Below are 27,325 nucleotides of genomic sequence, written 5' to 3' on the forward strand. Positions count from 1 at the left end.
ATTGGCTGTTCTCATGAAGAGGCACAGAAAAGAAGGCTCGCGACAAATCAATGACAGTAAACGACTCAGCATCACACAGAATCTGAAACATTATTACAGCTGGATTTGTCACCACTGGATAACATTTGACCACAATTTCATTTATTTTTCTCAAGTCCTGGGCAATTCAAACTTTCCCACAGGGCTTTTGCAAACCCATTATCGGTGAATTACATGGGCTGCTCAAAACTTCCTTCAAAACCCCTTGATTTACAAAGTCTGCAATTATCTGGTCGACCTTCATAAGGACATCTTGCAGCATGTGGTACTGCGGAATTTGAAGAAAACTGAATTTGGCTTTACAGTAACTTTAACTGGCTCAACTCCCTTTATCAGACCTACTTCTTTTCCTGTCAAATCCCACACTTTCTCCTTAACCATTCCCTGCAAATCAGGAAGGAGCTCCTTCACTGTGAAAAATTCAATCAGATGGTACTCCTCATTTGTAGTTTCACCTTCTCTCTCTAGGGTTTGGTCGTCTTCATCATTACTATTCGTCTGAATCTCAATTCCATCATTTGAACAAGTAATCGAGCATTTTGTTTTACACAGTAAGCTCTTCCTAGTAGGGATAAAGAACTTGAATCGCAGACTACAAATTTGTGCAGTCCCTGAAAGTTGCCAAATTTAACCTGAACTGGTTCTGTAATCGGGTTAGTCAAATACTGATTTGCTACCCCTACAATCTGAACTGTTTTACCTGAAAGGCACACGTTTGGAATTTCTGCACTTCTGCCAACCAAAATGAAACTCTGTGACCCACAACCTTTCCCTTCACATAGGGACCTCTCTGATCTACTCTAAGGAAAATGTAAGCAAAAATGGCTCCTCATCTGAACTGTCTCTCATCCAATCATTATTTATTCCATTCTCACCGTGTAACAGGAATTGGTGCACTGTGTTATTACTTTTGTTAAGCCTCTGACCTGTGACCTGTTCAGAAAGCATCATCTGTTGGTGTTCCATTGGGGCTTGAGGTATTTGAATTTGCTGTCTAGGTACCATGGGAACCTGCTGTTGCATTGCCTGCAACTGTGTCATTTGTACACGTGGCATTTGCACCTGCTGCATGGGTTAAACATTCTGCCCTTGATTCACATTAATTTGAACAATTGGATTAGGACCTCTTACTCTCGGCCCTCTCATGTTCTGGAACAAATTGATGTAATTACTTTGCTGAATGGCACCTTCCTGCACCATCAATCATCGGACACTCCTGTTTCCAATGTCCAACGGCTCGGCAAACGTGACATGGCAATAATTTCTTCATTCCCTGCACATTATTCTGAACCCATACAGTACCCAGGCCTGGACCACAATTCACATTACCCCTGGAACCTCTACCTCTCATCTGGGGCTGAAAAATCATATTTCCCTGCTGCATTAACTGTTGTGGAAAATTCCCTTGCACGCCTGTCTGAGTAGCTTTAATCTGCATCTCCATCGACTTCTCTTTCAGCTTTCCTTGCTTCAATTCAATCTCATCACCACAGTACTTTGCGTACTGCAACATCTCATCAGTCAGCTTTGCTTGCCAACAAATCAAATGACTCTTAATCATCTGCCTAATTTCAGGTCTCAACCCTTCCACAAATCTGAAAACAAAATTAATCATGTCTTTCGCCTCAATTATCTCTGTACCACTGTAATGCTTCAATGTCTGTAACAATCTCTCATAATATGCATGTATTGAATCCTTTTCTTCCTGAGCTGTCCTGTCAATCCTCTGCTAATCAATATTCTTGGGTGAAATTCTCGTTTTCAAAAATTCAATCACCTTATAGTAATATTGTAGGAGGCTGGACTGGCTTGTAGTGAGTACCTAGGGGTACTTGCAACTTGCACCAGGCCCAGTTATCCCTTATTAGTGTATAGGGTGTCTAGCAGCTTAGGCTGATAGATAATGGTAGCTTAGCAGAGCAGCTTAGGCTGAACTAGGAGACGTGTGAAGCTACTACAGTACCACTTAGTGTCATATGCACAATATCATAAGAAAACACAATACACAGTTATACTAAAAATAAAGGTACTTTATTTTTATGACAATATGCCAAAGTATCTCAGAGTGTACCCTCAGTGAGAGGATAGGAAATATACACAAGATATATATACACAATACCAGAAATATGCAGTATAGTCTTAGAAAACAGTGCAAACAATGTATAGTTACAATAGGATGCAATGGAGACACATTGGGATAGGAGCAACACAAACCATATACTCCAGAAGTGGAATGCGAACCACGAATGGACCCCAAACCTATGTGACCTTGTAGAGGGTCGCTGGGACTATTAGAAAATAGTGAGGGTTAGAAAAATAGCCCACCCCAAGACCCTGAAAAGTGAGTGCAAAGTGCACTAAAGTTCCCCAAAGGACAAAGAAGTCGTGATAGGGGAATAAGGCAGGAAAGACACAAACCAACAATGCAACAGTGCTGGATTTCCAATATGGGGTACCTGTGGAACAAGGGGACCAAGTCCAAAAGTCACAAGCAAGTCGGAGATGGGCAGATGCCCAGGAAAGGCCAGCTGCGGGTGCAAAGAAGCTTCTACTGGACAGAAGAAGCTGCGGTTTCTGCAGGAATGCAAAGGGCTAGAGACTTCCCCTTTAGAGGACGGATCCCTCTCGCCTTGAAGAGTTGTGCAGAAGTATTTTCCTGCCAAAAGAGCGCCAACAAGCCTTGCTAGCTGCAAATCGTGTGGTTAGCGTTTTTGGACGCTGCTGTGGCCCAGGAGGGACCAGGAGGTCGCAAATTGGACCAGGAGGTAGAGGGGATGTCAAGCAAGACAAGGAGCCCTCTTAGCAGCAGGTAGCACCCGGAGAAGTGCCAGAAACAGGCACTACGAGGATGTGTGAAATGGTGATCACCCAAAGTCGCATAAAGGAGTCACACGTCGCCGGAGACTAACTTAGAAAGTCGTGCAATGCAGGTTAGAGTGCCGTGGACCCAGGCTTGGCTGTGCACAAAGGATTTCCGCCGGAAGTGCACAGGGGCCGGAGTAGCTGCAAAAGTCGCGGTTCCCAGCAATGCAGTCTAGCGAGGTGAGGCAAGCACTTACCTCCACCAAACTTGGACTGAAGAGTCACTGGACTGTGGGAGTCACTTAGACAGAGTTGCTGGATTCGAGGGACCTCGCTCGTCGTGCTGAGAGGAGACCCAAGGGACCAGTAATGCAGCTTTTTGGTGCCTGCAGTTGCAGGGGGAAGATTCCGTCGACCCACGGGAGATTTCTTCTGAGCTTCTAGTGCAGAGAGGAGGCAGACTACCCCCACAGCATGCACCACCAGGAAAACAGTTGAGAAGGCGGCAGGATCAGCGTTACAGAGTTGCAGTAGTCGTCTTTGCTACTATGTTGCAGGTTTGCAGGCTTCCAGCGCGGTCAGCAGTCGATTCCTTGGCAGAAGGTGAAGAGAGAGATGCAAAGGAACTCGGATGAGCTCTTGCATTCGTTATCTAAGGAATCCCAAGAGACAGAGACCCTAAATAGCCAGAAAAGAGGGTTTGGCTACCTAGGAGAGAGGATAGGCTAGCAACACCTGAAGGAGCCTATCACAAGGAGTCTCTGACGTCACCTGGTGGCACTGGCCACTCAGAGCAGCCCAGTGTGCCAGCAGCACCTCTGTTTCCAAGATGGCAGAGGTCTGGAGCACACTGGAGGAGCTCTGGGCACCTCCCAGGGGAGGTACAGGTCAGGGGAGTGGTCACTCCCCTTTCCTTTGTCCAGTTTCGCGCCAGAGCAGGGCTAAGGGGTCCCTGAACCGGTGTAGACTGGCTTATGCAGAAATGGGCACCAAATGTGCCCATGAAAGCATTTCCAGAGGCTGGGGGAGGCTACTCCTCCCCTGCCTTCAGACCATTTTCCAAAGGGAGAGGGTGTAACACCCTCTCTCAGAGGAAGTCCTTTGTTCTGCCATCCTGGGCCAGGCCTGGCTGGACCCCAGGAGGGCAGATGCCTGTCTGAGGGGTTGGCAGCAGCAGCAGCTGCAGTGAAACCCCGGGAAAGGCAGTTTGGCAGTACCAGGGTCTGTGCTACAGACCACTGGGATCATGGGATTGTGCCAGCTATGCCAGGATGGTATAGAGGGGGCAATTCTATGATCATAGACATATTACATGGCCATATTCGGAGTTACCATTGTGAAGCTACATATAGGTAGTGACCTATATGTAGTGCACGCGTGTAATGGTGTCCCCGCACTCACAAAGTCCGGGGAATTGGCCCTGAACAATGTGGGGGCACCTTGGCTAGTGCCAGGGTGCCCACACACTAAGTAACTTAGCACCCAACCTTTACTAGGTAAAGGTTAGACATATAGGTGACTTATAAGTTACTTAAGTGCAGTGAAAAATGGCTGTGAAATAACGTGGACGTTATTTCACTCAGGCTGCAGTGGCAGGCCTGTGTAAGATTTGTCAGAGCTCCCTATGGGTGGCAAAAGAAATGCTGCAGCCCATAGGGATCTCCTGGAACCCCAATACCCTGGGTACCTCAGTACCATACACTAGGGAATTATAAGGGTGTTCCAGTAAGCCAATGTAAATTGGTAAAATTGGTCACTAGCCTGTCAGTGACAATTTGAAAGAAATGAGAGAGCATAACCACTGAGGTTCTGATTAGCAGAGCCTCAGTGAGACAGTTAGTCACTACACAGGTAACACATTCAGGCACACTTATGAGCACTGGGGCCCTGGAGAACAGGGTCCCAGTGACACATACAACTAAAACAACATATATACAGTGAAAAATGGGGGTAACATGCCAGGCAAGATGGTACCTTCCTACACAACCCCCCCCCAAACGAAGGACAATAAGACTAGCCATGACCTGATGAGTCTTCATTGTCTAAGTGGAAATCTCTGGAGAGTCCATCTGCATTGGAGTGGCTACTCCCAGGTCTATGTTCCACTGTATAGTCCATTCCCTGTAGGGATATGGACCACCTCAACAATTTAGGATTTTCACCTTTCATTTGTTTTAGCCAAAGTAGAGGTTTGTGGTCTGTCTGAACAATGAAGTGAGTGCCAAACAGGTATGGCCTCAACTTCTTCAGAGCCCAGACCACAGCAAAGGCCTCCCTCTCTATGGCAGACCAACGCTTTTCTCTAGGGGTCAACCTTCTACTAATAAAAGCAACAGGTTGATCCTGGCCCTCAGAATTAAGTTGTGATAGGACTGCCCCTACTCCTAATTCAGATGCATCAGTTTGGACATAGAATTTTTTAGAGTAACAAGGGCTTTTCAGGACAGGTGCAGAGCACATGGCCTGCTTCAGCTCCTCAAAAGCTTTCTGACAGTTTGCTGTCCATAATACCTTTTTAGGCATTTTCTTGGATGTGAGGTCATTAAGAGGGGCTGCAATGGAGCCATAGTTCTTAATGAACCTCCTGTAATACCCAGTGAGGCCTAGGAAGGCTCTCACCTGAGTCTGAGTGGTAGGGGAATCCAATCAATAATTGTTTGGATTTCCCCCTGAAGTGGTGCAACCTGTTCCCCACCAACAAGGTGTCCCAGATAAACCACCTTACCCTGCCCTATCTGGCACTTTGAAGCCTTGATAGTGAGGCCTGCCTTTTGCAGGGCCTCTAAAACTTTCCATAGGTGGACCAGGTGATCATCCCAGCTGGAGCTAAAGACAGCTATATCGTCCAAATATGCTGCACTGAAAGCTTCCAGCCCTTGCAGGACTGTGTTCACCAACCTTTGAAAAGTGGCAGGTCCATTTTTCAAACCAAAAGGCATTATTGTAAATTGGTAATGGCCTCCAATGGTTGAAAATGCAGTTTTAGGTTTAGCATCTTCTGACAATTTGATCTGCCAATACCCTGCTGTCAAATCAAAAGTGCTTAGATACTTGGCAGATGCCAGTGTATCTATGAGCTCATCTGCCCTGGGTATAGGGTGAGCATCAGTTTTGGTTACCAGGTTGAGACCTCTATAGTCTACACAAAACCGCATTTCCTTCTTTCCATCTTTGGAATGGGGTTTTGGTACAAGTACCACAGGAGAAGCTCATGGACTTTCAGAGTGCTCAACCACTCCTAGTTCTAACATTTTCTGCACCTCTTGCTTTATGCAGTCCCTGACATGGTCAGGCTGCCTATAGATCTTACTTTTGACAGGTAAACTGTCTCCAGTATCTATAGTGTGCTCACACCAAGAAGTGGTACCTGGCACAGTAGAGAAGAGTTCAGAGAATTGATCTAGGAGATTTATGCAATGGTCTTTCTGCTCAGCAGTAAGACAATCTGCCAAAACTACACCTTCCACAAGAGCATCTTGTTCTGTGGAAGAGAAGAGATCAGGTAGAGGATCACTGTCTTCTTCCTGTCCCTCATCAGTTGCCATGAGCAGGGTGAGATCAGCCCTGTCATAGTAGGGTTTCAGGCGGTTTACATGGAGTACCCTAAGGGGACTCCTTGCAGTGCCTAAGTCAACTAAATAGGTGACTTCACCCTTTTTCTCAACAATTGTGTGGGGTCCACTCCATTTATCTTGGAGTGCTCTTGGGGCCACAGGCTCCAAGACCCACACTTTCTGCCCTGGTTTGTACTGAACCAAAACAGCCTTCTGATCATGCCATTGCTTCTGGAGCTCTTGGCTGGCCTGAAGGTTTTTACTGGCCTTTTTCATATACTCAGCCATCCTTGATCTGAGGCCAAGTACATAATCCACAATATCTTGCTTAGGAGCTTTTAAAGGTTGTTCCCAACCCTCCTTTACAAGTGTGAGTGGACCCCTAACAGGGTGTCCAAAAAGAAGTTCAAAGGGGCTGAAGCCCACTCCTTTCTGGGGTACCTCCCTGTAGGCAAAAAGGAGGCATGGTAACAGAATATCTCATCTCCTGTGGAGTTTTTCAGGGAGACCCATAATCATGCCTTTGAGAGTTTTATTAAATCTCTCCACCAGTCCATTTGTTTGTGGATGATAGGGTGTAGTGAACTTGTAAGTTACACCACACTCCTTCCACATGGCCTTTAAGTATGCAGACATGAAATTGCTTCCTCTGTCTGATACTACTTCCTTTGGGAAGCCCACCCTGGAAAATATTCCCAGGACGGCCTTTGCCACTGCAGGTGCTGTAGTGGTCCTTAAAGGAATTGCTTCAGGATATCTTGTGGCATGGTCCACTACCACCAAGATAAACCTATTGCCTGAAGCAGTAGGAGGGTCAAGGGGGCCAACTATGTCAACCCCTACCCTTTCAAAGGGAACCAACAACCACAGGCAGTGGAATAAGGGGTGCATTTGGAGTGCCACCTGTTTTGCCACTGGCTTGACAGGTTTCACAGGACTTACAAAAATCTTTTGTGTCCTCAGACATCCTAGGCCAATGAAACAAGGGAACCAGTCTGTCCCAAGTTTTCATTTGTCCCAGGTGCCCAGCTAGGGGAATGTTGTGTGCAAGAGTTAGGAGGAACTTTCTGTACTCCTGAGGGATCACTAATCTCCTGTCAGTTCCAGGTTTAGGATCCCTTGCCTCAGTGTACAAGAGGTTGTCCTCCCAGTAAACTCTGTGAGAGTCACTGACATCCCCATTAGCCTGTTTGACAGCTTGCTGTCTTAGACCCTCTAATGTGGGACAGGTTTGCTGTGCCACACTCAGCTCCTCCCTGGCAGGCCCCCCTTCACCCAAAAGCTCAGCAGTGTCTGCTTGAAGCTCCTCTGGTGTAGGTTCTGCACAGGGAGGGAATTCTTCTTCCTCAGAAGTAGAATCCACTGTAGAGGGAGGGATAGTAGGAAGTGGTGTGCTTCTACTAGCCCTAGCTTTAGGGAGCACTTGGTCCATTGTTCCAGGATCCAAGCTTCCCTGTCCTTTTTGATTTTTGGTCTGAGCCCTTGTCAAAGCACAAATATGCCCTGGGATGCCCAGCATTGCTGCATGGGCCTCCAACTCCACATCTGACCAAGCTGATGTCTCCAAATCATTCCCTAATAGACAGTCTACAGGTAAATCTGAAGCTACCACAACTTTCTTTGGACCAGTAACCCCCCCCCAGGTGAGATTTACAACAGCCATGGGGTGGCTAAGTGTGTTGTTGTGAGCATTGGTTACTTGGTACTGGTGACCAAGTAGGTGTTGTTCAGGGTGGACCAGTTTCTCAATGACCATAGTTACACTGGCTCCAGTGTCCCTGTAGGCCTGAACCTCAACACCATTTATTAGGGGTAGCTGCTTGTACTTATCCATATTAAGGGGACAAGCAACTAAGGTGGCTAAATCAATAGCCCCCTCAGAGACTAACACAGCCTCTGTGGTCTCCCTAACAAGACCAACCCCAACTAAGTTACCAATAGTGAGCCCAGCTACTCCCTTGGATTGGCTATTAGTAGGTTTGCTCCCACCACCACTGCTATTAGTAGGGACACTAGGTGTAGCAGTAGGGGTTGTAGTGGTAGGAGGCTTGGTGCTTTTCTTTGGACAACTGGGATCTGTTGTCCAATGGCCTTTTATTTTACATAAATAGCACCATGGTTTCTTTTCCTTGTTTTGATTAGAGGAGGATTTGGGCCCACCACCCCCACCAGAGTGTTTTTGTGGGCCTGATGAAGACTCATTTTTAGATTTGTCCCCACCCTTGTCAGAAGACTTACCATCCTTCTTCTTGTTGCCATCTTTGTCACCCCCTGTATGAACTTTTCTGTTCACCCTTGTTCTGACCCATTTGTCTGCCTTCTTTCCCAATTCTTGGGGAGAGGTCAGATCAGAGTCCACCAAGTACTGGTGCAACAAATCAGACACACAATTATTAAGAATATGCTCTCTCAGGATCATGTTATACAGGCTGTCATAATCAGTAACTTTACTGCCATGTAACCACCCCTCCAAGGCCTTCACTGAATGGTCAATGAAATCAACCCAGTCTTGTGAAGACTCCTTTTTGGTCTCTCTGAACATTATCCTGTATTGTTCAGTGGTTAAGCCATAACCGTCCAGGAGTGCATTCTTAAGAACTTTGTAATCATTAGCTTCATTTTCTTTTACAGTAAGGAGCCTATCCCTACCTTTTCCACTAAATGATAGCCATAGGATAGCAGCCCACTGCCTTTGAGGGACATCCTGTACAGCACAGGCCCTCTCAAGTGCAGCAAACCACTTGTTAATGTCATCCCCCTCCTTATCTTGTGCAGATTCCTGGAATCATGCTCTTTTGCAGGATGACTATGGGGAATACTGCTGCTGCCACCATGGGTTTCTAAACCCAGTTTCTGTTTCTCCTTCTCTACTTCTAAAGTCTGTCTATCCAAATCCAGCTGTTGCTTTTTGAGCTTCAGTCTGGTTTGTTCCACTCTCAATCTATTGAGTTCCCTTTCTAACAATCTGTCATCAGGGTGGGTGGGAGGGACATGCCTTGAAACAGAAGTATGGTGAGAATGGACAGAAGGAGACCTGTCCCTTACAGAGGGCACCCTAACAGCTTGGCTCACAGAAACATCAGTACCACTGTGGTGAGAATAAATGCTTTTGCTATGATGTGAGACAACACTATTTGTATGGTGTGACCCAACATCATTCCCAACTATGCTAGACTGTCTAGTAATGGGCAGGCTAGGAAGTTTATTTCCTGAATCTTTTCCTGGGGGAGTCCCTGGATCAGATTGGGAACCATTAGCTACTTTTTCTACAGATGGGGCACTTCTAGCCTTATCCTGTTCTCTAAGCATGTTAAGTAACAGTTCCAAGGAAGGATTCTTCCCTACACTCAAACCTCTCTTTATGCAGAGACTCCTTGCTCCTTTCCAGCTAAGGTGACCATATGCAAGTTTGGACAGATCAACATTTTGGCCTGTGCCAGACATTTTTAGAGAGAGTTAAAGTGATAGAAAAAGAAAAAAAAGTTTGTCAGAGCTTTTAGAAAGACAGAGAAAAAAACTTTTAAAACTTTTTAGAACTTTTTGGAAAGTTAGAAGTACTTTTCAGCACTTAGAAAAGAGTGAAAAGACGAAATGCAAAACTTGTTGGTTATGTGTATATACACTGAACTTGTTTTGTATATTTTTCTCTTATGAAAAGTACAATGACAAGAGTGGTAAGTAGTCTCAAAGCACTTATCCCACCGCTGCACAACCAATGTAGGAGGCTGGACTGGCTTGTAGTGAGTACCTAGGGGTACTTGCACCTTGCACCAGGCCCAGTTATCCCTTATTAGTGTATAGGGTGTCTAGAAGCTTAGGCTGATCGATAATGATAGCTTAGCAGAGCAGCTTAGGCTGAACTAGGAACGTGTGAAGCTACTACAGTACCACTTAGTGTCATATGCACAATATCGTAAGAAAACACAATAAACAGTTATACTAAAAATAAAGGTACTTTATTTTTATGACAATATGCCAAAGTATCTCAGAGTGTACCCTCAGTGAGAGGATAGGAAATATACACAAGATATATATACACAATACCAGAAATATGCAGCATAGTCTTAGAAAACAGTGCAAACAATGTATAGTTACAATAGGATGCAATGGAGACACATAGGGATAGGGGCAACACAAACCATATACTCCAGAAGTGGAATGCGAACCACGAATGGACCCCAAACCTATGTGAACTTGTAGAGGGTCGCTGGGACTATTAGAAAATAGTGAGGGTTAGAAAAATAGTCCACCCCAAGACCCTGAAAAGTGAGTGCAAAGTGCACTAAAGTTCCCCAAAGGACAAAGAAGTTGTGATAGGGGAATAAGGCAGGAAATACACAAACCAACAATGCAACAACGCTGGATTTCCAATCTGGGGTACCTGTGAAACAAGGGGACCAAGTCCAAAAGTCACAAGCAAGTCGGAGATGGGCAGATGCCCAGGAAATGCCAGCTGCGGGTGCAAAGAAGCTTCTACTGGACAGAAGAAGCTGCGGTTTCTGCAGGAACGCAAAGGGCTAGAGACTTCCCCTTTGGAAGACAGATCTCTCTCGCCTTGTAGAGTCGTGCAGAAGTATTTTCCCGCCGAAAGAATGCCAACAAGCCTTGCTAGCTGCAAATCGTGTGGTTAGTGTTTTCGGATGCTGCTGTGGCCCAGGAAGCACCAGGAGGTCGCAAATTGGACAAGGAGGTAGAGGGGACGTGGAGCAAGACAAGGAGCCCTCTTAGCAGCAGGTAGCACCCAGAGAAGTGCCAGAAACAGGCACTACAAGGATGCGTGAAACGGTGCTCACCCGAAGTCGCACAAAGGAGTCCCACGTCGCCGGAGACCAACTTAGAAAGTCGTGCAATGCAGGTTAGAGTGCCGTGGACCCAGGCTTGGCTGTGCACAAAGGATTTCCGCCGGAAGTGCACAGGGGCCGGAGTAGCTGCAAAAGTTGCGGTTCCCAGCAATGCAGTCTAGCGAGGTGAGGCAAGGACTTACCTCCACCAAACTTGGACTGAAGAGTCACTGGACTGTGGGAGTCACTTGGACAGAGTTGCTGGATTCGAGGGACCTCGCTCGTCATGCTGAGAGAAGACCCAAGGGACCGGTAATGCAGCTTTTTGGTGCCTGCGGTTGCAGGGGGAAGATTCCGTCGACCCACGGGAGATTTCTTCTGAGCTTCTAGTGCAGAGAGGAGGCAGACTACCCCCACAGCATGCACCACCAGGAAAACAGTCGAGAAGGCGGCAGGATCAGCGTTACAGAGTTGCAGTAGTCGTCTTTGCTACTATGTTGCAGGTTTGCAGGCTTCCAGCGCGGTCAGCAGTCGATTCCTTGGCAGAAGGTGAAGAGAGAGATGCAGAGGAACTCGGATGAGCTCTTGCATTCGTTATCTAAGGAATCCCAAGAGACAGAGACCCTAAATAGCCAGAAAAGAGGGTTTGGCTACCTAGGAGAGAGGATCGGCTAGCAACACCTGAAGGAGCCTATCACAAGGAGTCTCTGACGTCACCTGGTGGCACTGGCCACTCAGAGCAGCCCAGTGTGCCAGCAGCACCTCTGTTTCCAAGATGGCAGAGGTCTGGAGCACACTGGAGGAGCTCTGGGCACCTCCCAGGGGAGGTACAGGTCAGGGGAGTGGTCACTCCCCTTTCCTTTGTCCAGTTTCGCGCCAGAGCAGGGCTAAGGGGTCCCTGAACCGGTGTAGACTGGCTTATGCAGAAATGGGCACCAAATGTGCCCATGAAAGCATTTCCAGAGGCTGGGGGAGGCTACTCCTCCCCTGCCTTCAGACCATTTTCCAAAGGGAGAGGGTGTAACACCCTCTCTCAGAGGAAGTCCTTTGTTCTGCCATCCTGGGCCAGGCCTGACTGGACCCCAGGAGGGCAGATGCCTGTCTGAGGGGTTGGCAGCAGCAGCAGCTGCAGTGAAACCCCGGGAAAGGCAGTTTGGCAGTACCAGGGTCTGTGCTACAGACCACTGGGATCATGGGATTGTGCCAACTATGCCAGGATGGTATAGAGGGGGCAATTCCATGACCATAGACATATTACATGGCCATATTCGGAGTTACCATTGTGAAGCTACATATAGGTAGTGACCTATATGTAGTGCACGCGTGTAATGGTGTCCCCGCACTCACAAAGTCCGGGGAATTGGCCCTGAACAATGTGGGGGCACCTTGGCTAGTGCCAGGGTGCCCACACACTAAGTAACTTAGCACCCAACCTTTACTAGGTAAAGGTTAGACATATAGGTGACTTATAAGTTACTTAAGTGCAGTGAAAAATGGCTGTGAAATAACGTGGACGTTATTTCACTCAGGCTGCAGTGGCAGGCCTGTGTAAGATTTGTCAGAGCTCCCTATGGGTGGCAAAAGAAATGCTGCAGCCCATAGGGATCTCCTGGAACCCCAATACCCTGGGTACCTCAGTACCATATACTAGGGAATTATAAGGGTGTTCCAGTAAGCCAATGTAAATTGGTAAAATTGGTCACTAGCCTGTCAGTGACAATTTGAAAGAAATGAGAAAGCATAACCACTGAGGTTCTGATTAGCAGAGCCTCAGTGAGACAGTTAGTCACTACACAGGTAACACATTCAGGCACACTTATGAGCACTGGGGCACTGGAGAACAGGGTCCCAGTGACACATACAACTAAAACAACATATATACAGTGAAAAATGGGGGTAACATGCCAGGCAAGATGGTACTTTCCTACAAATATATAATTACCTCAGGAGATGGTGCACCTGTATTCTTGTCTCTCTCTGGTTTGCTTGTTGGCCAATCTACACTTCTCTTGCATTCAATCCACAGATCAGCTGGAACCACTATCTCTAGTAACGTGTTCAAGTCCTCTCACAGGCACTTTGCAAGTCTCAAAAACCTGTCTGTCTGCTGATACCACTCTACTGGCTTCTCTCTCAGTATTGGACAATTATTTGTAAATGATAGAATGTCATTTCTGCTCCAAGGTACATGAATGAAATTCCCTCCTGGAATCTCTCTCATTAGTAAAATCTTCACTGGATCTTTATCCTGCTGTACATTTGTAGTCAGCTCCACAGAATCCCTTTTCCTCTTGTCTCTTTTCTTTACCCATCTGCCTTCCCATTTGTCTAACGCTCCCCAAGACTGGGCACTTTGAAGCAATGCCTTAAGGTGTGCCTTCATTCCGGCAGATCTCATGTGTTTAAAATCTTTAGTCTCAAAGTGTAATCTGTAACTCCTTTTCAAATGCTTTGTCTTCTCTTCATCTCTATGCCGTATTTCTCTGCCAGGTCTGCTAGCTTCTGATGCACATTGCTCACTTCCCTCGTAATATTCCGGCATAAATATCTCAACTCGGCTTCTGTGTAGGATTCTAATCTGGTCACACCCATAGTCCCATCAATGAGTTCACCCACTTCCATGCTTAGCCTAGCATAATTCAAACACTCCTCTCCCCTAGGAGTACTCTACCGGGTATTCAGCTTGTCTAACCATTCAGTCAACTGATGAGCTGTTAAACTTTGGTAACAAAATGTTACTGGCTTGGACTGGTGGCACCTGCTGTGCAACTTCATTCGGGGGCTGCGGTGTCAACAATTTCAAACTCTGGCTAAAGTTTGGCCCTACCACAGTATCTTGAAGTGCTACAAATGGACTGAGGTCTAACAATGATCTTGATCCATCAAAAGTCTGTCCCACAGGAGAGACTACTCAAGCATTTTCATGATGTCGTCACCTCATTATATTCTGGGATATGGCACCCTTTTCACCTACAGTAGGTTTCTTCTGTGCAAATAGGGGTACAGCTGGACCAACAGTAATAGGTAACAATTTGTTGATCTGGCACTTGCGCTCTGTGGGAGGGTAACTCCCATTTTCTGATTCATCATTGAAGACATATCTGTCTGTGTCCCTGTTACTGGAGTGAATCTTGGCATGACTTGTGGCTGCACTGGGGGCAGTAAAAGTGGAGTTGGTTCAGTCTGAACCAACATCGGTCTCGGGTAAACCTCTTCCAAAGGCACCATTAAATTCAAAGTTGTTTCCATAACGGGGATATCAGGGTAAATTCTCTGAACTTGTGGCGCTTGCACCTGGCTTTGTACTGCAGGAGTAGTAGGCACATTAAGACCACTCTGCATCGCATTCTGTGTCCGGCTAGCATGAACCCGCATCGGACTCACTGTCCCATTAACCTCCACTATAGAAGTGTTTCTAGCCTCCCTACTTTCAGACTGACTTATGTTAGTCTTTCCAGTAGCTTCCTTTCCTTCCTTCTCATTGTCCTGCGTCATTGCTGGAAATAACTTAATTCCGTGCAAAGTCTCCATCCTCCAAACTCTCTGATTACTGTCCAACCTAGCCTGTGTTAAAGTCTTTTCTGCATTTCTCATCCTCCTTTCAAATTTCAGTTGCTTCTCTGGCTACTAGCTCCCAAATCACTAATGTTTCAAACTGTGAGGGCCACGAAAGGGGCCTTGATTCATATAGGACCATCGTTAAATGCTCCAAAACCCTCAAATTGAAGGTCCCATTTGTAGGAAATACTAAGTTCCCATCCTTCTCTGTCACTTTGCACCATTGCTTTAGCCAAAGACATGGCGTGACACCCTTCTCTTCCATTACAATGTAAACTGGTGTACCTTCTGGCGGTATAGCCTCGCCTGTACTCGTTGTAATATACATATCTCCCCTCAAAGCAATCTTTAAAGATTTGAAAAATGTAATCTTTTCAACCTTTTTATTATTCAAAATCAAATCAGGAAGTGACTTTTAATCCCAGAATTCCCTTCACCTACTTTCTCAACCAATTGCTTCTCACGGACGGCTGCCAATTCATGCGCAATCTTTCTCACTAACCGCCCTATCTCAGCGCGGCTCCAATGATGTCACACTCACATGTACTGAGGTGGACAAAGTCTTGCGGCTTGTCCTCCCAAACTTGAGTCACACAAAATGAATGCAAAAATTGCAAGCACTAATCAAAACCAAATCTGCTGGTTTGCTACAGGAAAGGTAACACAATCGCTTTGGAAACTTTACAGATTTTTCACTGACAGCTCTTACTGCACTTACAGCTACACCTTATTTCTCAGTCTCCCAGATTCGCAAGCAAAATTTGACCTGCAAATTTTACTCTCAACTGACCAGTGGGTCTGTCCTGGTGCACAAGGGACTTGCCAGATCTCAGTCGAAAAATTATTTCACTCACTTTGACTCACACTCTGACTTGTCGACCACGCCCGATCAACCTACTAAACCAGACAAATACAACTTAAAACCAAGTGTCTCATACACTTTTCAATATACTCCGGAGTCTTAGACCACGCAGGGTCTGTACATCAACCACAACGTGGACAATTTTTTAGCACAAAGCGACACACACATGTGAAGTTCGACAACTTCTCTACTTTCACACTGCGGAGTATGCACACTCCTCCTACAACTTCCTTTGGAGTACGCAAACTCCCTAAATCCTGACAAACCTCACAATTCACCTGTGATTTGCATAAGCTGTGCAAGCGCAACCTTCTTCATTCACACTGTCACTAGAATGCCGAGAACATCTTAAACAGCCATTAGCAAGATCTGAGATTCTGGGAAAGCCATTTCTGGGCTACGGAAACATTTTCTCTCCAATAAGCATAATTGAAAAATAAAATCCAAATCTCAGTAATAATGAACTCTTAAAAGGCCAAATCATCAAGCTACTACCATCTCCGTTGATCTTTATGTCTTCCTGCTACCACCTCTGAGACCATCAATCCTACTACTATCTCTGTTAATACCTGTTATTCTATTCCAGACATCTATGCTACCATCCCTGGGAACACCTACATCAGGCTCTTAGGGAGATGAACCATCAGTCTGTGCTATCTTCTCTGTCAGTATCTATTACTCTATGACAGACATCTATGGCAAGCTCCTAAGGAGACAAACCCTTACCTCTCTGCTCTTACTCTGTATTGGGCGTCTATGGTGAGCTCTTAAGGAGACAAACCATTACCTCTACTACCATCACTGCTAGCACGTCTGACCTTAATGAGTAAACTTACAAGGGGACGCAAATAGGTATATAATAATCAATTACATTTATAATCAATAGAGTCAGTAAATGTCACGCACTATGACCTTTCAGTCATGAATAACCACACCTCTTAGTAAAAGTTAGAATATTAATTTCCCGATATTAACAATCCTAACGTCATGTAAAATAATCTCAAAATCAAAAGATATACATACAGAAACTACACTGGCTGCCCAAAGCGATGGAAGAAACTTAATCTAATCAAAGCTTGAACTATTACACATTCTAAGGTTACAGTGCAATTTAGTAACAAGAATAGTTGCACAAACGAGATCACATACATTTAGATTCAGCAAAGAAATTTATTAAGCATTATTCCTTATTAGCAGATTTCATTAGTGAGGATTCTTAACTAACACCAGATTAGAATCAGCATGTTGGGCTTCATGCAAAACAATTTAGTAACACGAATTTGGAAAAACATCTAACTATGGCTCTCGCAAAACAGTGTAGTTAGTATCTGAAAAGAAAAAGCAAATATACATATCATACATGGGTACAATAATACCTCTCCTCAATTTGATTGGCAAGCTAAGATAGTTTTCGGCATCAGGACATCAGTCAATCAGCAAGGCATCAAAGATTTAGCATCAAAGTTCAGAAAACGCAAAGGGGGTCATTCTAACCCTGGCGGTCCGTGACCGCCAGGGCTAAAATGACGGAAGCACCGCCAACAGGCTGGCGGTACTTCCCTGCCCATTCTGACCGTGGATGTTAAGCCGCGGTCGGAAAACCGGGTCCGGCGGTTTCCCGCCGGATTAGCCCCGGCTGGGCTAATCCTCCAGTGCAGGGGCCCCCTAACAGGGCCCCAGTATGATATTCACTGTCTGCTTAGCAGACAGTGAATAGCGCGACGGGTGCAACTGCACCCGTCGCACACCTGCAACACCGCCGGCTCCATTCGGAGTCGGCTTCTGTGTTGCAGGCCCTTTCCCGCTGGGCCAGTGGGCGCTCCCTTGGCGGGCGCCCGCCGGCCCAGCGGGAAAGTCGAAATGGCCCCCGCGGTCTTTTGACCGCGGATCGGCCAATTGGCGGTTCCCGTTTGGCGGGCGGCGACCGCCACCCACCAAACTTAGAATGACCCCCAAAGTCTTTAAGCAATAAAGTTAAGCACGTCTCTTGCCAAGATGGAAAATGGGCAAGAATGGGCTCTCCCCTCTCGGTGCAGTCTCGTTAAGTTAAATTCCCTAGAACTACTTCCCAAATTTCTATTGGTCAAGGGATTGCATGTTCACACTTTGTCCAATAAAACTAAAACTCCAAGTCTATGGATTCTACCACTACTCCGTTCACATGTCGCTGGTTGTTTTTTCCTGCAATGTTCTCATCATTCGGCTCGTCAGGTAACAATATTTTTGCAGCTTCTACTCCAGTCAGTGTCTCCATTGTCCTCCTCCTGAGAAACTCAGTCTTACACACATTACACACATAATGTTACATTTAGCAAGAACAGCATCTTCTAGCAGTCGGTTATCATGAGAAAAGATTCCCAGCTACGAGCACATGTACACAATACAATGGAAAATCACAGTTTAACTCTCTAGGATAGCCATTTATTAAACATTAAGAAATACAGCTTGACATGAGGCCGGCCAACGAGGCCAAGACCTTCGCTAAGTTGAGGCCTATGATTAATAAAGCTAATACATAATGCATAACCTTTAATGTGACATAGTACTACATTAATCAAACATATGCTCAATAATTCATAGCATTAGACTATTAATAGGTACACTTCGTGAACATTGGTGGCCACTCATCGTGATCACATTTTCAAATTTGTGCATTCTTTTTCTACGTTTTTATATTTTCTACACAAATCCATTACTCAGAATACATAGACAGTTATTAATAATTTTTATTAAAATACCTGCGCTAGCAGTCTCAAAAACTCACAATCTCTATTGACAAGTGAACCATCCCAGACCTCCCTTCTCTCCAGCAGGCTGAACCGAGAACTTACCTTAATATTTACCACCCCAAATTTTAGAGTTTTCCTTTCTAGCTTCATTCACCAACATATGTAGGGGGGGGGGGAGACTGAAGAGGTCCCATGTGGCACCTCCCCACTGTTAACTTCAAAAAATGTAATGGAAAAACTGAATATAAGACAATTGACTTCGAGTGGAGTCAAATATTGTGGAAACAGCTCTTTTTTCCATACAAAAATAAATTATGCATTGGCAACTTTTTAGCTCTGTTCTTTCACAGATCCCTGCTTATGAGCAAGTCTGTGTAACAATTAGCACATTCACACACACACACCCCCAGAAAAAGAACGAAGAGCAGAGAGCCAGCGTGCTGTTTTCACTGCAAGCGTTAATGAGTGCTGAACAGGTCAGCCATTGTGGGTGCATTTTCAACATTCTACGCAAGGTTCGTCTTTTTTTAGATGAAAAAGAGGATAAGCTCTGAAAAAGGCTTGCCGGTAATATTAAATTAAGGACAAAAGAGAACATTCGGGAAATGGACTACTAATCTTTTTAAACATAGTTCATTATTTTTCATTGCAAACCAAGTGCATACAGTCTGCAGAGTGTCCTGAACAGTACAACCATATATTTCAATATATCCTTGTCCTATTATCTTACACTCTGCAGCACTAATAACCCCCGTCTCTCAAATAAACTTCAGTGCACCCCGAATCCTAACCTGTGCATCCCACATCCTCCATCTAATCCAGTGGTTCCCAACCTTTTGACTTCTGTGGACCCCCACTTTATCATTACTGAAACCCGGGGACCCCCGCTGAATCCTTAATGGCATCCGAGGACCCCCAATGAGTCATTACTGAAAGCTGGGGACCTAATCTGCTAATATTATTTAATTTTCTAAGCAGTCGCGGATACCCTGAGGAGGCTTCCCAGACCCCCAGGGGGTCCCCGGACCACAGGGAGAGAGTTACTTTTGGCCTTGTGCAGCACTCAAGCAATCTGCAGTGATCTGGGAACCCCCTCATGAGAGGTGCGGTGGGGGTAAAAGAGGCCACCAGTCAATGAACAGTCACGGACTAGTCAGGCCCCTCATCATCTGGGTTTTGAAAGGTGTTCAGTAATGCCTCCAGTTCTGTAGCTGCCTCCATGCCTCCACATTACTCTTTCCCTTTTTGATGTCTCTATAAAGTAACAAACCCTGATATCCAGCACAATTTACCATTCCTCTTTTACAGGTACCAACGCTGGGCCGAATTATCACCTTCCACTTCATAGCTGATTGTGTTTTAGCCATCACCAAGACTAAGTCGATAAACCTGGAGGTCACTTTCTTAATTTTGGGCCTCAGGCACAATCCCAGGAAGCATCCCTCAGGTAAAACCTCCTTAACTGGCATATCGCATTTCAGGATATCTTTGGAGCATTGCCTATTATAGGTACCCAAACTTCTTCTTTGAATTGTCCAGGGGCGGCTCCTTCACAAATGGCAAAGGGGCGTCGCCCCCATGGCTAAGACACAGAAGATGAAAAATAGCTTGCTATCATTTTACTTTTTATCTGCTGGCTCAGCCAGCAGTGCAGGGAGTGGAGGGGCTGGGCCTCGGGAGGTGGTGGGAGGGAGGAGGAGAGAGTGCACCTAAGTGCACATGTTTGTTTCAATCCATCAATCAGTGATTTGTAAAAGTGCGGCTAATCACCCAGAGGGTCTTAAGGCACTGACTGTCTGAGGCCGACCAAACACACATGCACACTTAGGTTTCACCAGCCTGACTGTGTTTAACTGCCAGGCTGGAGAAACTGCACAGACCCCAGGGCTGTGTCTGAGTGGCAGTCCAAGCCACTCAGACCAATGATGACGCTTATTTCTCTGCTAGGTTTAGCATGAAAGCAGTGCCAGGATTGCTGGGGAACCTGTGCTGGTGTCCCACAAATGTACCACCTAGTTAACAATTGCAGCTGCACAGCCATGTAGTCCTTTTCTAATTCCGGCATAGCTATAGCCCCTCCAGGATGGGGAGCTGTTGCTTGGCCAATTCCACTGTCTGCCTGCTCCTCAAAAGCCCCTAAGATCAAATGAATTTCACAAAACCAACTACTAGAAACCACTCTGGGTAATGTAAATAAATAATAAAGAAAACTGAGCAGTGCCACATATTGATTATCACTGTCTAGACCATTAGGGACAGCAGTAGAGTGTTTATAAAATGCACATTTTCCCTCAGGGCCACAGCAGCTGGGCAAAGATTCTCATCTAGTACATTCCTCTCAGTTCAGTATATCTGAACTCTCAGATATCTCAAGGTAATAGGCTCTCAGCAATATCTATCTAAGTAGAGTGACACCTAAATATTATCACATGGCTGGCTCAGTGGATAAGAGTTAGATTTATCCCATTTAGTCTTGATCTATAAATATTCCCAAACTGCTCCAGAAACCACATAGTTCTCATTATGTCTGAGCCTACATCCCATAGGTATAGCAGCATATTGGGGCTCATTCTGAGCCCGGCGGGCGGCGGGAGCCGCCCGCCTGGAGGGAGCCGCCAAATGGCCGCTCCGCGGTCGAAGGACCGCGGAGGCCATTCTGGCTTTCCCGCTGGGCTGGCGGGCGACCGCCAGAGGGCCGCCCGCCAGCCCAGCGGGAAAGCCAGAATGGCCTCCGCGGTCGAAAGACCGCGGAGGCCATTCTGGCTTTCCCGCTGGGCTGGCGGGCGACCGCCAGAGGGCCGCCCGCCAGCCCAGCGGGAAACCCCTCCCCACGAGGAAGCCGGCTCCGAATGGAGCCGGCGGAGTGGGTATGTGCGACGGGTGCAGTGGCACCCGTCGCGTATTTCAGTGTCTGCAAAGCAGACACTGAAATACAAAGTGTGTGCCCCTGCAGTGCCCATGCCATTGGCATGGGCACTGCAGGGGCCCCCAGGGGCCCCATGACACACCTCACCGCCATCCTGTTCCTGGCGGTCGGAGCCGCCAGGAACAGGATGGCGGTGAGGGGGTCGGAATCCCCCATGGCGGCGCAGCAAGCTGCGCCGCCATGGGGGATTCCCAGGGCAGCGGAAAACCGGCGGGAGACCGCCGGTTTTCCATGTCTGACCGCGGCCAAACCGCCGCGGTCAGAATGCCCTGCGGGGCACCGCCTGTTGGCGGTGCTCCCGCATCCCCGGCCCGTCGGAATGACCCCCATAGTCTGCATATAATATATTTCATTGCCTGATTACATAAGCAAGTAATTCCATGGCCACAACCAGTAATTCCATGGCCACAGCCAAGAGGACATGGTAACAACAGGCACCCCTATCTTGTCCCACTCTTAACCCCATAACCTTCTGATACCTCAGCCCCTGTCTGGACCCTTGCAGAAGGACCAGTGTACAGTAATTTCGTAAATTTTTCAAATCCATCAGGATTAGCCAGTCTGCTGCAGTAGAGGTGGGGTGTGAGCTCCACTCTGCTGGCGGAGTTAACAGAGTGTTTGGAACTTGGAGCTCAGAGTTCATCCAAAAACTCTGCTAGCCCCAGCAGCAGAGCAGAGCTCACTGCGTGTGTGCTGCAGCCCAGCTATGGACCACACAGTGCCACAACTGGGCTGCAGTGCACACTCGGCCCAATGTTGGTGGCGAGGACCTGCTGTAAGCTGCAGGGCTGCACTAGCGCCAGCTCTGGATCCAGGCCTCCCTCCTTTCACTGTCCTCAGCAGCCTGGCCATGATCAGGGTGCAGAGGAAGGCAGAGAGCCAGGCCGCTGGCAATGGGGAACCTGGAAGTCGGACCCATGTAAGACCCTTGTTACACTTCCTCTTTTCTGAGTACCGGGGACCCGGCACTGGGCATGGACAGCATTTGCATATGAGTGTGTGGGGGTGCAGGTGGGGCATCTGTGCTTGGAAAAAAGGAAACCTGGGGTCAGAGCTCCACTTGAAAAGAATCCGTCTCCCCAGTGTCACTGGGAAAGGAAGTGGTGTTAGGGGTTACGGTGCTGAGGCCAGCAGTGTGAAATGGAGACCAGGTGAGTGGTAGTCTGGCAGTCCCCTCCAGATAGAGATGAGTGTGGCCTGAGAGAGTGCCTTAGAGCCCAGTGGCAAGCAAGGCTAGGCACTTTGTGAAAATACCAGGCTGCTGGTGGCATGGACGGATCCTCCATTAGGGCGGAGGAGCGTCGTCGTCCCCTCAGCAGCGGCGGCTGCACAACCTTTACAATGAAACTATAAGAAACATTGGCCCTCATTCTGACCCTGGCGGTCGGTGATAAAGCGGCGGCCAAGCCGCCAACAGGCCGGCGGTCTAAAATATGCAATTCTGACCCTGGCGGGAACCGCCAACACAGCCCGCCAACTTAACACTCCGCCCGCCACAGCGGTACAAACAAACAGCGCGGCGGTTCCCGCCAACAGCCAGGCGGCAGACAATGTACCGCCCACCCTATTACGACCCACCAATCTGCCACCTTTTCCGGGGCGGGAGCACCGGCGATAAGAACACGGCGGAAACAGACTACGAACGGGAAAACGCTCACCTCTACGCACTCCACGCGAGATTCCGGCAGTATGGAACCAGAGTTGCAGGTCATCCCCGCACTCCTATTCCTGCTCATATACCAGGAGCACGCCCGGCGGCGCGGAAGACATCGGTGAGTACTGCACCTACGACACAGGGGAGGGAAAAGATTACCGGCACACACCCACCCACCCACACCCACTACAACACACACATCAATGCATTCCCACAGATCACTGTCACAACCCACAAACCACCCCCCTCCGAAATAATGCAAAGACCAAAAGAAGAGATCATAAACGGGCAGATATATTGAAATATGTACACCAGTAATCCCAATAAATAAATAAACTATGTACAAAATATATACAGCTACTAAATGTAGCCCAACCACTGTCCGTGGATCACAGGGGTCCTGTGCAAAGGGGCAAGGCCCAGTCCCACGACAAGAACTCCACGGAGAGAACACTGCAGGGGCATCAGAAAGAAAATAGGACAGGCACCTCAGGGGGAAGGGAAGGGGGGGCACCTCAGCCACTTGAGTACACGACGCCAGATCCACGAGGGGACTCCATGACCACTGGCCCATCCTGGGGAGAGCAAAGCCACAGTCCAAACAGTCCATACAGTGGGTGGCCTGCCCACTGGGCCATCCTGGGGAGAGCAAAGCCACAGTCCAAACAGTCCATACAGTGGGTGGCCTGCCCACTGGGCCATCCTGGGGAGAGCAAAGCCACAGTCCAAACAGTCCATACAGTGGGTGGCCTGCCCACTGGGCTTCCTGGGGAGAGCAAAGCCACAGTCCATACAGTCCATACAGTGGGTGGCCTGCCCACTGGGCCATCCTGGGGAGAGCAAAGCCACAGTCCAAACAGTCCATACAGTGGGTGGCCTGCCCACTGGGCCATCCTGGGGAGAGCAAAGCCACAGTCCATACAGTCCATACAGTGGGTGGCCTGCCCACTGGGCCATCCTGGGGAGAGCAAAGCCAGAGTCCAAACAGTCCATACAGTGGGTGGCCTGCCCACTGGGCCATCCTGGGGAGAGCAAAGCCACAGTCCAAACAGTCCATACAGTGGGTGGCCTGCCCACTGGGCCATCCTGGGGAGAGCAAAGCCACAGTCCATACAGTCCATACAGTGGGTGGCCTGCCCACTGGGCCATCCTGGGGAGAGCAAAGCCACAGTCCAAACAGTCCATACAGTGGGTGGCCTGCCCACTGGGCCATCCTGGGGAGAGCAAAGCCACAGTCCAAACAGTCCATACAGTGGGTGGCCTGCCCACTGGGCCATCCTGGGGAGAGCAAAGCCACAGTCCATACAGTCCATACAGTGGGTGGCCTGCCCACTGGGCCATCCTGGGGAGAGCAAAGCCACAGTCCAAACAGTCCATACAGTGGGTGGCCTGCCCACTGGGCCATCCTGGGGAGAGCAAAGCCACAGTCCATACAGTCCATAACAGACCCCACTGCCACTGGAGGAGGCAAGTTGGCCAGAGGACATCCTGCAGCCCTGCCCGAGATAGATCCTGCCCTGCCACGTCTGCCAAAGGGCCAGCGGTTCTTGCCTTGAAGGGCCCAGTTCAGCGGTTCCTGAGACGGCGGGGCCCAGGTCAGCGGTTCTTGAGACGGCGGGGCCCAGCGGAGCGGTGCGTGAGACGGCGGGGCCCAGCGGAGCGGTTCTTGAGACGGCGGGGCCCAGCGGAGCTGTGCTTGAGACGGCGGGGCCCAGTTCAGCGGTCCTTGCCCTGAAGGGCCCAGTTAAGCGGTTCTTGAGACGGCGGGGCCCAGCGGAGCGGTGCGTGAGACGGCGGGGCCCAGCAGAGCGGTTCTTGAGACGGCGGGCCCAGCGGAGCGGTGCTTGAGACGGCGGGGCCCAGCGGAGCGGTGCTTGAGACGGCGGGGCCCAGTTCAGTGGTCCTTGCCCTGAAGGGCCCAGTTAAGCGGTTCTTGAGACGGCGGGGCCCAGCGGAGCGGTGCTTGAGACGGCGGGGCCCAGTTCAGCGGTCCTTGCCCTGAAGGGCCCAGTTAAGCGGTTCTTGAGACGGCGGGGCCCAGCGGAGCGGTGCGTGAGACGGCGGGGCCCAGCGGAGCGGTTCTTGAGACGGCGGGGCCCAGCGGAGCGGTGCTTGAGACGGCGGGCCCAGTTCAGCGGTCCTTGCCCTGAAGGGCCCAGTTAAGCGGTTCTTGAGACGGCGGGGCCCAGCGGAGCGGTGCTTGAGACGGCGGGGCCCAGTTCAGCGGTTCTTGAGACGGCGGGCCCAGTTCAGCGGTCCTTGCCCTGAAGGGCCCAGTTCAGCGGTTCTTGAGACGGCGGGGCCCAGTTCAGCGCTCCTTGCCTTGAAGGGCCCAGTTCAGCGGTTCTTGAGACGGCGGGGCCCAGTTCAGCGGTCCTTGCCCTGAAGGGCCCAGTTAAGCGGTTCTTGAGACGGCGGGGCCCAGCGGAGCGGTGCGTGAGACGGCGGGGCCCAGCGGAGCGGTTCTTGAGACGGCGGGGCCCAGCGGAGCGGTGCTTGAGACGGCGGGGCCCAGTTCAGCGGTCCTTGCCCTGAAGGGCCCAGTTAAGCGGTTCTTGAGACGGCGGGGCCCAGCGGAGCGGTGCGTGAGACGGCGGGGCCCAGCGGAGCGGTTCTTGAGACGGCGGGGCCCAGCGGAGCGGTGCTTGAGACGGCGGGGCCCAGCGGAGCGGTGCTTGAGACGGCGGGGCCCAGTTCAGCGGTCCTTGCCCTGAAGGGCCCAGTTAAGCGGTTCTTGAGACGGCGGGGCCCAGCGGAGCGGTGCTTGAGACGGCGGGGCCCAGTTCAGCGGTTCTTGAGACGGCGGGGCCCAGTTCAGCGGTCCTTGCCCTGAAGGGCCCAGTTCAGCGGTTCTTGAGACGGCGGGGCCCAGTTCAGCGGTCCTTGCCCTGAAGGGCCTAGTTCAGCGGTTCTTGAGACGGCGGGGCCCAGTTCAGCGGTCCTTGCCCTGAAGGGCCCAGTTCAGCGGTTCTTGAGACGGCGGGGCCCAGTTCAGCGGTCCTTGCCTTGAAGGGCCCAGTTCAGCGGTTCTTGAGACGGCGGGGCCCAGTTCAGCGGTCCTTGCCCTGAAGGGCCCAGTTCAGCGGTTCTTGAGACGGCGGGGCCCAGTTCAGCGCTCCTTGCCCTGAAGGGCCCAGTTCAGCGGTTCTTGAGACGGCGGGGCCCAGTTCAGCGCTCCTTGCCTTGAAGGGCCCAGTTCAGCGGTTCTTGAGACGGCGGGGCCCAGTTCAGCGGTCCTTGCCTTGAAGGGCCCAGTTCAGCGGTTCTTGAGAGGGCGGCCGGTCTATGGCCAACTGCTAATTGCCTGGTGGTGCCCTCCTGGGCAGCGGGGATGGTGCTCCTTCACTGCCCACCTGGGCTGTGGGTGGTGGGGCCCTCCTGGCCAGCTGGGCTGGGTCCTCCCTGGGCAGCGGCTATGGGGGTGGTGGGCTCTCCCGGGGCAGCTGTGCCGGTTCCTCCCGGGGCAGCGGCTATGGGGGTTGTGGGCTCCTCCTGGGCAGCAGGCCTGCTGCCTGACCTCTCCGACTTGCTGCCCTTGCCCTCCTTAGTCGTGGGCCTGTGTCCCTTTCCTCCCTTTGGAGCTGTGGCTGGTGACTGTCTCTGGGTGGTGTCCGGGGGGGATGTAGAAGGCGGGCTCCTGCGGCGCCCCTTCCGCCTTCTGCTCCTCTTCCCAGGGGGTGGGCTGGCTGTCCCCTTGCTGCTGGGCGAAGATCCAGACATGCGGGCTGGCGGGCTCCAATACCCCTGCACCCTTGTCAAGGGGGCTGCAGGGCTGGTGGTGGCTGAGGTGCTCTTCTTACCCCGACGAGAAGGAGGGGGGGGCTCAGGGTCAGGAAAGAAGTTAGTAGTGGCGAGGAAGAGCTTCTTGGGACAATGGAGAGTGGTAGGTACAGTGGGAATGGGAGTGGAGGGAGAGGATGTGGTTGTAGGTGAGTCACGTTTGCTGTCTTTGGGTGCAGGTGCAGGAGGGATAGGCTGTTGTGAGGTGGATGGCTGTTGGGTGGGTGGGTGGCTGCGTTTGTGTGGTGTGGAAGAGGGGGTGACAGACACAGTGGGAGAGGACACAGGGGACGTGTAAATGGCAGTGGGGGTGGTGACTGCACGTGTGCGGACTGGAGTGGAGGGTGTGCTGGTGATGGAAACACTGGCTGATGGTGAGGTGAATGGAGGTGTGAGTGTAGACGTCACAGGGAGGGAGGAGGGAGACGAGGAGGTGGGGGTCACAGAGGTGGTAGTGACTGTTGGCATGTCTGCATCGGAATGTTGCGTGTGTGAATGTCTGCGTGATCTGTGGTGCTTATGTTTGGATGAGCTTCTCTTGGGTGTTGAGGTGTGTGCAGGCTGGTCTGATGGTGTGGGTGGGACAGGCAGAGGAACAGGAGACTGGGAGGAGGGAGTTAGTAGAGGCAGGCAGGAGACA

Source organism: Pleurodeles waltl, chromosome 2_2, assembly GCF_031143425.1.
Source record: "Pleurodeles waltl isolate 20211129_DDA chromosome 2_2, aPleWal1.hap1.20221129, whole genome shotgun sequence".
In the NCBI taxonomy this organism is placed as follows: domain Eukaryota; kingdom Metazoa; phylum Chordata; class Amphibia; order Caudata; family Salamandridae; genus Pleurodeles; species Pleurodeles waltl.